The 13985-nt window shown below is 42.3% G+C and overlaps 1 long non-coding RNA gene across 1 annotated transcript in view; it reads left to right on the forward strand.

The window, feature by feature from the left end:
- Positions 1-534: 534 nt before the first annotated feature.
- Positions 535-13985, forward strand: part of LOC115153201 (uncharacterized) — a 44783-nt gene continuing 31332 nt past the window's right edge. The window contains exons 1-2 of the long non-coding RNA XR_003867656.1: positions 535-783; positions 9608-9705. This is a non-coding gene — a long non-coding RNA (uncharacterized LOC115153201). The remainder of the gene's footprint in view (positions 784-9607; positions 9706-13985) is intronic.

The raw sequence follows: 13985 nt of genomic DNA on the forward strand, positions 1-13985 counted from the left end.
TCATCAACCAGACATTTGTGACCGTTTACAAAGCTTGGTACAATTACACTGAATGTATGTCACCTACATGTATGTGCTCAGCGGTCAACAAACAAAAGGAGCATGTGCACTGACCAGAAGTAAACCAGGTCAGGTCCGCTTAACAGGTTAAGCCCATCTGGGGTGCCATGGCAACAGCAGGGGCCTGGCCCTGCCTCATGGGATTAAAATACTCTTATTGTTATTTGTATCATTGTCAGAAGAGAACAAGCCATTCCCTTCAGTCTGAATAATCTTCTGTACAGGTCAGTTTAGTAAACACTTGGTACTCTTTTTTTGTTTTCTATTTTCAGTGATAGTTTACTGTTAGTGTTTAATATCAAACCAAACACCATTTTCCTCAGACTTCTGGATAATTTCTTTATGGATAAGTATGATTCATCAATCTTTATTGTAAGGTTTTAATTCTTCTGATATTTCCATGACCTTGTCCTTTTGGCCTATACTGTAGCTCCCTCTGAGGTCTGTATTTGTACATACTGTACAGTGGAGTACACTGCACAGTACTTCTGCACAAGTCTCTGCTTGGGGGGACAATGTTTTATTCAACTGTTTACCTGGACTGCATTTTGGTGGATCAATAGCAGTATCAAGCAGACAATTACCGGACCTGTCTGTCTGTTTCTCTGACTGGATCCTACAGATTGGCTGAACCAGAGAGAAAGAGGCGAAGAGAGAGGTTTTACTCTGCCCAAAATCTGTCCACGAAAATAAGCCCGCGAAGCGAGGAATTTTTGTATGGAGGTCAGTGAGAGGGTGTCGAATTTGGTAAACAAGAAATGGAATTGCTTATTGGCTACTTGTGGCTTATTTTATCTGATATACGTTTCATAATGGTTTGGTTATTATGAATTCACTGATATAAGTGGACGCACGTGGCATTTCTGCAACTTTGAAAAAAAAACGACTTTATATCGGCGCTGTCCCTGTTGTATTAAAATAGATAAAGGACTCATCATGGATATAACCTGTTTTAGTATGGACATAGCCATTGCGGGCTTCCACCATTTTAAAATAGTCAACTGAGTGTGAATTCCTATGAGTTGGGAGCAATCAGCCAATGAAGAAGAAAACTGACTACTTTAAAACTGTCACAGATGCTATAACGGCACAGATACAAAGAAAAGTCCTCAATCTATCTCTATGGCCTGTTGTTCATGTGTATAACTGCCCTCTCATTGCCTAGAATAACCCCACCTGATCTCACCTCTTCCCACTTGCCTTCCACCTTTGAGGAAATGTATTTCCATTGATAGAGTGGTCACTTGACTATCTTGTCAATATAATAGACAATCTTTGGCTGAGCTGCTGTTCCAAGAGACAGAGAACAATTTCAAGGTCTCTCTGAAGCTATGTTAAGCCTATTATCCAACCCCTTGTAAGACCGGTATTCCTCTTTTTTTAATTGTAACAGTAGTAAGGGGACATGAGTATTTATTTATTTAACCTTTATTTAACTAGGCAAGTCAGTTAGGAACAAAATCTGAGTAGGGCTGTTGCGGTGACCGTATTACCGCCACACCAGCAGTCACAAGTCATGAAGGCAGTCAAATTCCACATGACCGTATAATCACTGTAATTAGGCTTCTCCAAGCTCTGATGCTGCTGCTGGTCATTAGTAGCCTACCAAACTTGCTAACTGCCTGGTACTCAGCAGTCCATTGTCCCTCTAATCACTTTGACATCAATGCAAATCTATTCGAAAATCTAATCAAATACTCCGTGAGAGCCCTTGAGCTCATGTTGCGCAACATTTCTATAAATCAAATCAAATCAAATTGTATTTGTCGCATACACATGGTTTGCAGATGTTAATGTGAGTGTAGCAAAATGCTTGTGCTTTTAGGCTATGCAATTGTATGAGAAAACAGAGTGATGGCCGCTAATAAAAAGACGAGGAACTAATCAGCTTTCTAGAGGCTAGCCCTACTATATTTATTTTTCAACTTTCCTAATATTAAGCACATTGCTTATATTTACAACAGGAGTACATCCTACCCAGCAGGCATGAAAATAAACCACGGGGAAAATGTCCTCCATTCGCTATTTAAGTGCATAGATTACATGTATTGTTTCCCGCTGCTCCTGTTTCGATACATTTGCATGATAATGGTTCATTCTAAATCAAAACAAATGTCACATATATATTATTTAGTATATGTAAAGACAAGATTAAATCAAGAATAGTCTGATGGGTGACAATATTAGCCTTGCACTTGTGAATTATATATTATCGCTTGTGAATGATGCCCAGCATAAGAAACAATGCCTTTTTTTTGCAAATTTTTCGAATCATGGTCACACACCTCATGCAGTCTAGCCCATAGGCATATGTGTTTTAACAAGGTTTGTACCACAACTAAAGTGGCCAAATAACTTCTTAAAATGAAGCACATTAATCCGCTTTACAAGGGGTGTAGAGCCTAACTGGCATATATAAGCAGCATGAGTTTCAAGTTTGGGTAAGATAATTTTCACCATACAAAAATGCACTTTTATAATAAAAGCAGTACATGCATAATTGCATTTGCGGTCACTTTTGATAATGGTGTTGGAACATTCACGCTTAATAATCATGTGCTCATTGCTACGCTTATAATGTGAAGAAATAGCCTACCGTAATTTCCGGACTATTCAGCGCACCTGAATATAAGCCGCACCCACTGAATTAAAAAAATTATATTATTTTGAACATAAATAAGCCGCACATGTCTATAAGCCGCAGGTGCCTACCGGTACATTGAAACAAATTAACTTTACACAGGCTTTAACAAAACACGGCTTGTAACAAAAATAAATAGGCTTTAACTAAACACGGCTGTAACAAAAATAAATAGTCTTTAACGAAACACGGCTTGTAACAAAAAAGAAAAAATTAGCAGTAAGATTTAGTTGTCTTTTTGCACTAAGTCAATTCCTCACGCTGCTTTTTCCAACGTCTTATCATCGACTCATTAAGACCAAGCTCCCGTGCAGCAGCTCTATTTCCTTTTCCAACAGCCAGATCAATCGCCTTCAACTTGAAAGCTGCATCATATGCATTTCTCCGTGTCTTTGCCATGATGAGGGTGACAAAATAACTACCGTAATCAGAATGATGGGAAGTTTGAGAGAGCTCGATTTAATCTAAACAGTAAACAAAAAAGTTGTTTGACCTTAACCCGTTCGGCAATTTCATTGGTCTAATGAAAGCTTCATGCCGCCAAAAAACTGAGCACGTCACAGAATGTGTTTTTTTTTTGAAAAATGTTTTGAAAGCGGGAAAAATCCATATATTAGCCGCGTCATTGTTTAAGCCGCGATGTTCAAAGCGTGGGAAAAAAGTTGCGGCTTATAGAAATTACGGTAATAGTTTATCAACATTTTAAGCTAACAATCTGATCTGTTGCGTCAGCCACATTGCATAAAACATATGTTTTGATGCTAGTGGTTGTATTCACTTGGGATCTATCACATCCCACAATTGTCCCAGACAGTGCCTGTCTTTCCTTGTATCCTGTCAGAAAGACCCGATCACATGATGTAGAGCGCAGCACTCTTGGAGAAGGGCACGACAGCCACTGGCTGCAAAAGGCATGATTTTTTTAGGGTGCATTACAGCCACACAAAGGGGATGCCACCGTGAAATTCTAGGAATTATCAAGTGCTTGTCAAATTGTGAATGAGTGACTGATGTAGTGTGTACTGCCTGCACAAAAAAACAAAGCAGCGCTCATGCTTTTCAAGCGACTTTTTTCAAATCATCATTAGAGTTGCATCCTGCAGGCTTACAATGTATTAAAAATCAAAACATATAGCCCAATGTTTGTAGAACAACTAAAGTTACATTAATAACTCTAAATAAAGCACATAGGAATACCTATTTCTTTGTTAACCACTCAACACAGAATAGCCCATGTGCACACTCCCTCAAATTGTTTGGAGAAAATAACCTTTCTATTTCATTCAGCTTTGTACAATTGTATTCTTCATACTATAAAATAATGCCACGGAATTCTAAGCAAATCTTGTCTGCTAAATGAACTAGTGGATTTATTAGACTTTTAAAAATGTAGATATTCCAAAGGTCTGCATCAGTGGCATGTAGGCTATGGGTGGAAGCCAGGAGATACTAAATGTCTTATGTTAATTAACGGTCAATTAACGTGAGACCGACAATCACTGGCTGACGAAATTTCTTGACTGCCACAGACCTAGACATGAGTTAATGCAGTTTTGAACAGGTCATAAACTAATGCATGAACATCAATGACCACATCTTAGCTGTACCATTGAATCCTGGTCAGGTTCCTATGTGTAATGTGATTGGAGTTCTGGCTTGATGTATGAAGGTACCTGAGCATGCCAACTCTGGTCTGATTTTCTGTCCAAGTAGCCTTAGAGGACAGCCAGAGGAGGAGGGAGTTGGCTCGTAAAGAAGAGGCTTTTGGGTTGTGTCCATCTCACTGGACCCACACACACACACACACACACACACACACACACACATGCATGCTGCACTGTTGGAACATGAGCATTTCACTACACCCGCGATAACTGCAAAATATTTGTATGTGACCAATACTATTTGATTTGATTTGATGCACACACTCACATATGCACCCGATGTACAGTGTGTTGTATCGGTGTCCCTTCCACAGGACGGTTGAGCTAATGTAGGCTAATGCGATTAGCATGAGGTTGTAGGTAACAAGAACATTTCTCAGGACATAGACATATCTGATATTGGCAGAAAGCTTACATTCTTGTTAATCTAACTGCGCTGTCCAATTTACAGTAGCTATTACACTGAAAGAATACCATGCTATTGTTTGAGGAGAGTGCAACATTTTGAACATGAAAAGTTATTAATGAACTAATTAGGCACATTTGGGCAGTCTTGATACAACATTTTGAACAGAAATGCAATGGTTCATTGGATCAGTCTAAAACTTTGCACATACACAGATGCCATCTAGTGGCCAAAATCTAAATTGCAGCTGGGCTGGATTAATACATTATGGCCTTTCTCTTGCATTTCAAAGATGATGGTACAAAAAAATACAAAAGAACGGTTGTTTTTTTTCTTTGTATTATCTTTTACCAGATCTATTGTGTTATATTCTACTACATTCCTTTCACATGTCCATAAACTTCAAAGTGTTTCCTTTCAAATGGTACCAATAATATGCATATCTTTGCTTCTGGGCCTGAGCTGAAGGCAGTTAGATTTGGGTATGTCATTTTAGGTGAAATGTAAAAAAAAGGGGCTAATCCTTAAGAGGTAACTTGGCAGAGCCCATACCCTATGAATGTATCTTTCTCATCTCCTAATAACCGCTACTGGCTCACAGTACCTTAGTCAGACCTGCACATGGCATCTGCCCAATGATTTTCGATCACAATATGGACAGACACAAAGTCCCAACTTCTCTGCATGCTGGCACACACACACACACACACACACACACACACACACACACACACACACACACACACACACACACACACACACACACACACACACACACACACACACACAGGGCTTTGGCGAGGGGGTTAAGCTGGTGAGAGTGTCAGAGGGCACGCGTGGCTGGCTTTAGTGCATTTTGTTGTAACGGCGTCCCAGTTGCCTTGTCAGAAATCAATTCTAACTGGGAGCCGGCGAGCACAGGAGGTCAAGGCTTCGGCTGCCTAAATATTTTATCTCAGGAACACGTCTGGAGTTTTTAAAGATGTGCACTGCCCTCCTTTCTCCCTCTCTCACACGCACGCATGCACACACACACACACACACACACACACACACACACACACACACACACACACACACACACACACACACACACACACACACACACACACACACACACACACACACACACACACACACACATACATACATACATACATACATACATACATACATACATACATACATACATACACACACACACATGCTTGGACGTCACTGCCTTTGCGTCCTGGCCTGGGTCAGAGCCTAGTTAAAATCAATTATAATCAATTATTAAGAGTCCTGGTATCTCTGTGAGGCTAAAAAGGGAGCTGGTGGGTGCAGTGTGCGCCGCTGGCAGATAAAGTCCACTTTTATTTATTTTATTACTGCTTCCCTTGGACAACTCTTAACCCCGGAGAAGCATTCAAACTACATCCCAGTTACTCTTCACAGAGGCCCGAAACATCAATATGTTTGATTTGTGCATGTGTGAGTGGTCTGATTGTCTTCTCCAGGTTATTATGTTATCTCAGGTTCCTAGGGCTTTGGAATAATTTTATTGGAGTTTGGAGGAGTTGGCGGAATGAGAGAAAGGCAAGGGAAGAGTGAGTGGGAAAAGAGGGAATAACAGAAAAAGGGGAAGGAAGTGAGAGACCTTGGGTGAGAGTGTCAGGTAGGGAGAGTGAGGGAGTGAAGTCAAGAGAGAGAATGTGATTGAGAGAGGAAATGGGGGAAGGATGGAGAGGAGGGAAGAGAGTGATGAGGGAGTCAAAAAGAGAACACAGAAGGCTGTTGTATAAAACACTACATATTCAAACTAAGGGCAACCATGGCATCCGTGACAGAGAGGGAGAAGCGTTCATCCATGTGGGTAAGAGTCTAGCTCACTTTTCAGATATTATAAGTTTCTAATTTTGTCAGAAAGTCATTTTCTTTGCAAGTTAAATTATACTGCTATGTAGCTAGCTGCCGTTAGCTGGCTGACTCTATAGTAATATTATTCGTATCTCAGAGCAATTTGCATTGCTAGTTATAGCCTAATGTTAGCTAGCTAGCTAAAATGTAACCTAGTTGGTTAGCTACTTGCAGATTCATGCAGTGTAGTAACTTTATGAGTTGGAATTATGGTTAATTGTTCAGCTAGCTAGCTACATGTCATCCGAAACGTTATACTTTTGAGTAATCTATCCATAGAATATACGTCCAAGAACTTGATGATGATCCAGGTGCTTCCAGGTGCTTCCAGGTGCTTCCAGGTGCTTCTCGGCACACCAAAAAAAAATTGATGACATTGGTCCTACTATGCCTGGTGAAAACCAAACACTGCAATCCATAGAGAAAATCTCATACCAACGGTCAAACATGGTGGTGGTAATGTGATGGTTTGGGGATGCTTTGCTGCCTCAGGACCTGAACAACTTGCCTTAATAAAAAGAACCATGAATTCTGCTTTGTATCAGAGAATTATACAGGAGAATGTCAGGCCATCCGTCTGTGAGCTGAAGCTGAAGAGCAGCTGAGTCATGCAGCAAGACAATTATCCAAACACACAATCAAGTCTACGTGAAAATGGCTAAAAAGTGACACATTTGAAGTTTTGAAATGGCCCAGTCAAAGTCAAGACCTAATCCCGATTGAGATGTTGTGTTTGGATTTGAAACTAGCAGTTCAAGCTTGAAAATCCACAAATGTCGCTGAGTTACAGCAGTTCTTCTTCGAAGAGTGGGCCAAAATTCCTCAACAGCAACGTGAGAGACTGATCAGCAACTACAGGAAGCATTTGGTTGGATCAGTAACTACAGGAAGAATTTGGTTGGAGTGATTAAAGCTACAACCAGTTATTGAGTGTAAGGGGACAATTTTTCACATAGGGGCATTGGGTGTTGCATAACTTTGTTTATGAAATAAATGAGATAAGTATGTAATTGTTGTGTTATTTGTTCACTTAGGTGCCCTTTATCTAATATTATGTTTTGGTTGAAGATCTGATAATTCAGTATAAAAAAAAAGCAAAAGTAGAGAACATTTGAAAGGGGGAAAATTGTTTTTCGCATCACTGTACATGGATCAGTTTAGAAGGAAAACAATCTTTGGTTGCTGTTTTATCTTCAGCAGTCATGGTAAAGCTAAATGTTACCCCAAGTAACCAGTTTATCCCTAAATTACCTGGGTTGGAGAACCAAATCTCAGAGTGAGAGTGTGTGTGGGTATATGGATGTGTCTGTGTGTCATGATTGAGGCGTGAAGTTCACTGCACTTCTCTGCCATCTCCTTGGACGACGAGACAATACTGACCCAGATGTGTGCCGATAACCAATCAATGGTCTGGACTTAAGTGTGATCACAGAGGACAAGAATGACACACACACAAACACAGACACTCCCCGATGCTGCTTTGGTCGATGGGCCCCTGGGCTGGTCTTAAAATGTGTCACATCTGAGAAGCATGCCGTTCCACCCTGATGAGCAATCTGCCTCATCAAAAACCTTTATCCCTATCAATAAGGCTTTCATCCTGGGACTCCTCCCTGGCTGGCCATAGGCAGTACCACACTCCCACGGTGGGCAGACCTGTGTGTGTGTGTGTGGGGGGGGGGCATGCATGCAGAGAAGGTGAGGCTATGTGTTTATCCATATTGGGATCTGAAATCATTGGTTAGATGCCACGTATATGTATGACTAAGTTACTGTGTGCCAATAGAGGTTCTTATGAGATGAGAAAGATAAATTGGATAGGGTTTGGGCTCTGCCAGGTGAAGGACACAGCACACTGTACATTGTGAAAACCCAACTTTGGACACTTCACAGATTTGTTTTACTTTATTTGAGAAAAAAGTCCCATTGAGACCAAGGTCTCTTCAAGCCCTGCATTTCAATAACTTTTCACATTTACATTTTAGGAATTTAGAAGACCTGTGTGTGTGTGTGTGTGTGTGTGTGTGTGTGTGTGTGTGTGTGTGTGTGTGTGTGTGTGTGTGTGTGTGTGTGTGTGTGCGCGCGCGCGACTGCCCTGGGTATTCTCTGTCAGTTAGTAAATCCTAGGCTATCACCGGAGAACACTGAATTAATCTTCAATCTCCCCCATTCAACGAGTCCCCCGAGGCTGGCTAATTAACCTAATAAAAACACTAATAGAACCATTTCCAAAGGTACATTTAATTTATTTGTCAGTGTTGTACATCAATAGGAATAAGGAGCACTGGGTACTTAGCCGTCTTTGTTAGCTACCAATCGGCACTAGCAAACAGTACAGTAGAGTAAATAGAAGCCTATTATGCCTCCTGTCACTAGTCACAGAGAAACAATGATAAAAGGTAGGAGGGAGAGGGGAATGAACAGGACGACAGATTAGCTTAATATTTATCTCAATCGATGTGGGCACGTTTTTCTTCGAGGGCGCCGCAGCTTGTCACACACTTTCCCTCGTCCTTGCTGCCTCGCTGTGACCTGTTAATAGAGCCAGCTAATGTTTTAATAAATTAGGTTTGATTAAGAAGATTGCCACCTTTTTGATTCTAATGGGGGTTTAAACAAACGCCGTTTGGATAGGCTATTCATAAAAGCCATGTGAGAATGGAAGAGGGGGGTGTAGGGGGATTGGAAGCCGTCTCTATCGTTTACGGCTCTCCTCTCTCTCGGCCATTAAGCCTCCTCTCGTTACTGGCTCTCTTCCTATCGCAGGGTAATGACCTGCAATCACCGCCAAGTGAATCACTATTAAAAGCCTTGGGCCCAGCAGTGGGGGAACGCTCTTAAAGGCAAATTAAAACACATGGAGTTAGTTTCCTCTCTGGTTATGATGAATCTATAGATATATAACAAGACCCTCGTCATTTTTTTTTCTGGTGGCAGATATATCTATCAAGGCCCAGAGGACTGGTCCCAGAGAGAGAGAGAGCAGAAGAGAGAGAGAGACAGGGAGGATGCTGTTGCTTTCTGGCTTCTGAAAGGTGAGAGAGACAATTTGTTGAAAACGTTTTGTTTTTATTTAATAATACAGTGCCTTGCAAAAGTATTCAGAACCCTTAGCGTTTTTCCTATTTTGTTGCTTTACAACCTGTAATTTAAATGGATTATTATTTGGATTTCAGGTAGTGAATACATACACAAAATAGTCCATATTGGTGAAGTGAAATGAAAATAATAACTTGTTTAAAAAAATTCTAACAAATTAAAAACAGAAAAGTTATAAAAAATTATCTGAAACTTTGAACATCCCACAGAGCACCATTTAAATCCATTATAAAAAAATGGAAAGAATAGGGCACCACAACAAACCTGCCAAGAGATGGCCGCCCACCAAAACTCACAGACAAGGCAAGGAGGGCATTAATCAGAGAGGCAATAAAGAGACTAAAGATAACCCTGAAGGAGCTGCAAAACTCCACAGCGAAGATTGGAGTATCTGTCCATAGGACCACTCTAAGCCGTACACTCCACAAAGCTGGGCTTTACGAGTGGCCAGAAAAAAATAAGCAAACATGTTTGGTGTTCGCCAAAAGGCATGTGGGAGACTCCCAAAACATATGGAAGAAGGTACTCTGGTCAGATGAGACTAAACTTGAGTTTTATGCCAATCAAGGAAAACGCTATGTCTGGCGCTAACCCAACACCTCTAATCACCACGAGAACACCATCCCCCCAGTGAAGCCTGGTGGTGGCAGCATCATGCCATGGGGATATTTTTCATTGGCAGGGACTGGGAAACTGGTTAGAATTTAAGGATTGATGGATGGCGCTAAATTCAGGGAAATTCTGTTTCAGTCTTCCAGAGATTTGAGACTGGGACGGAGGTTCACCTTCCAGCAGGACAATGACCCTAAGCATACACCTAAAGCAACACTCGAGTGGTCTAAGGGGAAACATTTAAATGTCTTGGAATGGCCTAATCAAAGCCCAGATCTCAATCCAATTGAGAATCTGTGGTATGATTTAAAGATTGCTGTACACCAGCAGAACCAATCCAACTTGAAGGAGCTGGAGCAGTTTTGCCTTGAAGAATGGGCAAAAATCACAGTGGCTAGATGTGCCAAGCTTATATAGTGAGGGAAAAAAGTATTTGATCCCTTGCTGATTTTGTACGTTTGCCCACTGACAAAGAAATGATCAGTCTATAAATCTCAGCTTGTTACCTGTATAAAAGACACCTGTCCACAGAAGCAATCAATCAATCAGATTCCAAACTCTCCACCATGGCCAAGACGAAAGAGCTCTCCAAGGATGTCAGGGACAAGACTGTAGACCTACACAAGGCTGGAATGGGCTACAAGACCATCGCAAAGCAGCTTGGTGAGAAGGTGACAACAGTTGGTGCGATTATTCGCAAATGGAAGAAACACAAAATAACTGTCAATCTCTCTCGGCCTGGGGCTCCATGCAAGATCTCACCTCGTGGAGTTGCAATGATCATGAGAACGGTGAGGAATCAGCCCAGAACTACACAGGAGGATCTTGTCAATGATCTCAAAGCAGCTGGGACCATAGTCACCAAGAAAACAATTATTAACACACTACGCCATGAAGGACTGAAATCCTGCAGTGCCAGCAAGGTCCCCCTGCTCAAGAAAGCACATATACATGCCCCTCTGAAGTTTGCCAATGAACATCTGAATGATTCAGAGGACAAATGGGTGAAAGTGTTGTGGTCAGATGAGACCAAAATGGAGCTCTTTGGCATCAACTCAACTCGCCGTGTTTGGAGGAGGAGGAATGCTGCCTATGACCCCAAGAACACCATCCCCACCGTCAAACATGGAGGTGGAAACATTATGCTTTGGGGGTGTTTTTCTGCTAAGGGGACAGGACAACTTCACCGCATCAAATGGACGATGGACGGGGCCATGTAGCGTCAATTCTTGGGTGAGAACCTCCCCCCAGCCAGGGCATTGAAAATGAGTCGTGGATGGGTATTCCAGCATGACAATGACCCAAAACACACAGCCAAGGCAACAAAGGAGTGGCTCAAGAAGAAGCACATTAAGGTCCTGGAGTGGCCTAGCCAGTCGCCAAAAATTAATCCAATAGAAAATCTGTGGAGGGAGCTGAAGGTTCGAGTTGCCAAACGTCAGCCTCGAAACCTTAATGACTTGGAGAAGATCTGCAAAGAGGAGTGGGACAAATTCCCTCCTGACATGTGTGCAAATCTGGTGGCTAACTACAAGAAACGTCTGACCTCTGTGATTGCCAACAAGGGTTTTGCCACCAAGTACTAAGTCATGTTTTGCAGAGGGGTCAAATACTTACAAAATCGTACAAAATCAGCAGGGGATCAAATACTTTTTTTCCCTCACTGTAGAGACATACCCCAAGAGACTTTCAGCTGTAATTGCTGCAAAAGGTGGCTCTACAAAGTATTTACTATGGGGGGTGAATTGTTATGCACGTTCAAGTTTTCTGTAAGGCAACAAAATTGGACAAATGCCAATGGGGTTAATACTTTCGCAAGCCACAGTACATCCTCAGTTCATTAGAACTTCACCACCACCCCACCCCCCTTTAAAAAACAAATATCCCCCCCCGACACACGATATCTCCTGAAACATATCCACACTTTTAATCATTTATAGAACTCAAATTCCACCCTAAGACACGCAGAGACCTTCCCATTAAATAATAGTAAAGGGTCTGTTATCCCCCCACCGTTCACCCTGTTCCTCTTTGTTAGCCAAATAGCCTACTTTGCTTGAGCAAACAGAAAATTCAACAACACACACCTTTTCCTTATTCGAATACCTGTATCTCATAAACATCCTGACAGTAAACTCCACCCCCAACCTCTCACACAGATATTCCAACAGAGACATTAATGGCATTAAGCTGGTGCACAGGGTAGAACCCTCCACTGGAGGTCCCTTAACCTCTTTGGTACTGTGAGTTCTAAAACCCACCATACTCTCCGCCCCACATACCCCCAGCCACAGAGGTGCCTTCACTCCTGTTAGGCTCCTAATGTTCCTTACCTTAATGCAGAGGTTGTAGAGGGCTTTACCTCCCACCCCCTCAAACTTCCCCAGGCTCGGAGTGTTAAAATCTAACAAGTCCTCCAGACCCCCTTGCCAGTCCCCAGTCTCTGCCGTCACCTGCAGTGGTGGAAATATTGGTGGCCACTCCCCCTTTGGCCGGTCAAACACCCCCTTTCCGGGTCAGATAGTGCCTCCTGGATCTCCCCCAGGAATCTCTCCAGCAGCCTAAGAGATGTTCGTTGTGCCAGGACTTCCGGGGTGTTCCACCCCTCCTCCAGCAGCCGCAGGTCACCCAGCCTTAGTAAACCCGTTGCCATCAGTCGCCTCTGCATGGTGGCCGACTGAATCAATCTCAAAAGGATGGCTGGGTTGTGGAAGATAGTCTCCTCCCACAGTCCAGGCTCTTCTTGTGAGGGCCTTAGCAGGTGCCAGGCCCTCAGCACCAGAGAGTAAAAATCAGAGAGACCTGCTGTACTCAGCCTCTCCAGCATCATGAGGAACAGCTGCCGGTCCATCCCTAATCCATCAGTTCTCCTCAGCAGTGCGCATGTTTCTTCCATTTGCGAATAATCGCACCAACTGTTGTCACCTTCTCACCAATCTACTTGGCCATGGTCTTGTGGCCCATTGCAGCCTTGTGTAGGTCTACAGTCTTGTCCCTGACATCCTTGGAGAGCTCTTTGGTCTTGGCCATGGTGGAGAGTTTGGAATCTGATTGATTGATTGCTTCTGTGGACAGATGTCTTTTAAACAGGTAACAAACTGAGATTAGGAGCACTCCCTTTAAGAGTGTGCTCCTAATCTCAGCTCGTTACCTGTATAAAAGACACCTGGAAGCCAGAAATCTTTCTGGTCAAATACTTATTTCCCTCATTAAAATGCTAATCAATTTATAACATTTTTGACATCCGTTTTTCTGGATTATTTGTATAACCATTGTTGAAGGAATCAAAATAGGACAAATCGTTACCAACATATCCCTTACAAATATTTTACTTGTAATTAGCCTACCCACTAAATTTACTATTTTCATGAACACAACCACAGCTTTGTTCATTCTGGATGCAGAATGTATAAATTTAGCTCCTACCTGTTCGTCGACTGCAAGCAGAACCTCATCCACCTTAAATCCCTTCTCAGGAACACACCTGAATCCATGCCATAACGACAGCGTCTCCTCCTCTCTAGGCTGTGAATCCGTTGCGCACACTACACCGTTCAAACCCCAGGAAACTACAACTATGTCCTCTTCCTCCCTAACTTTGAGA

This window comes from Salmo trutta, chromosome 18 (assembly GCF_901001165.1).
Source record: "Salmo trutta chromosome 18, fSalTru1.1, whole genome shotgun sequence".
NCBI classification, from domain to species: domain Eukaryota; kingdom Metazoa; phylum Chordata; class Actinopteri; order Salmoniformes; family Salmonidae; genus Salmo; species Salmo trutta.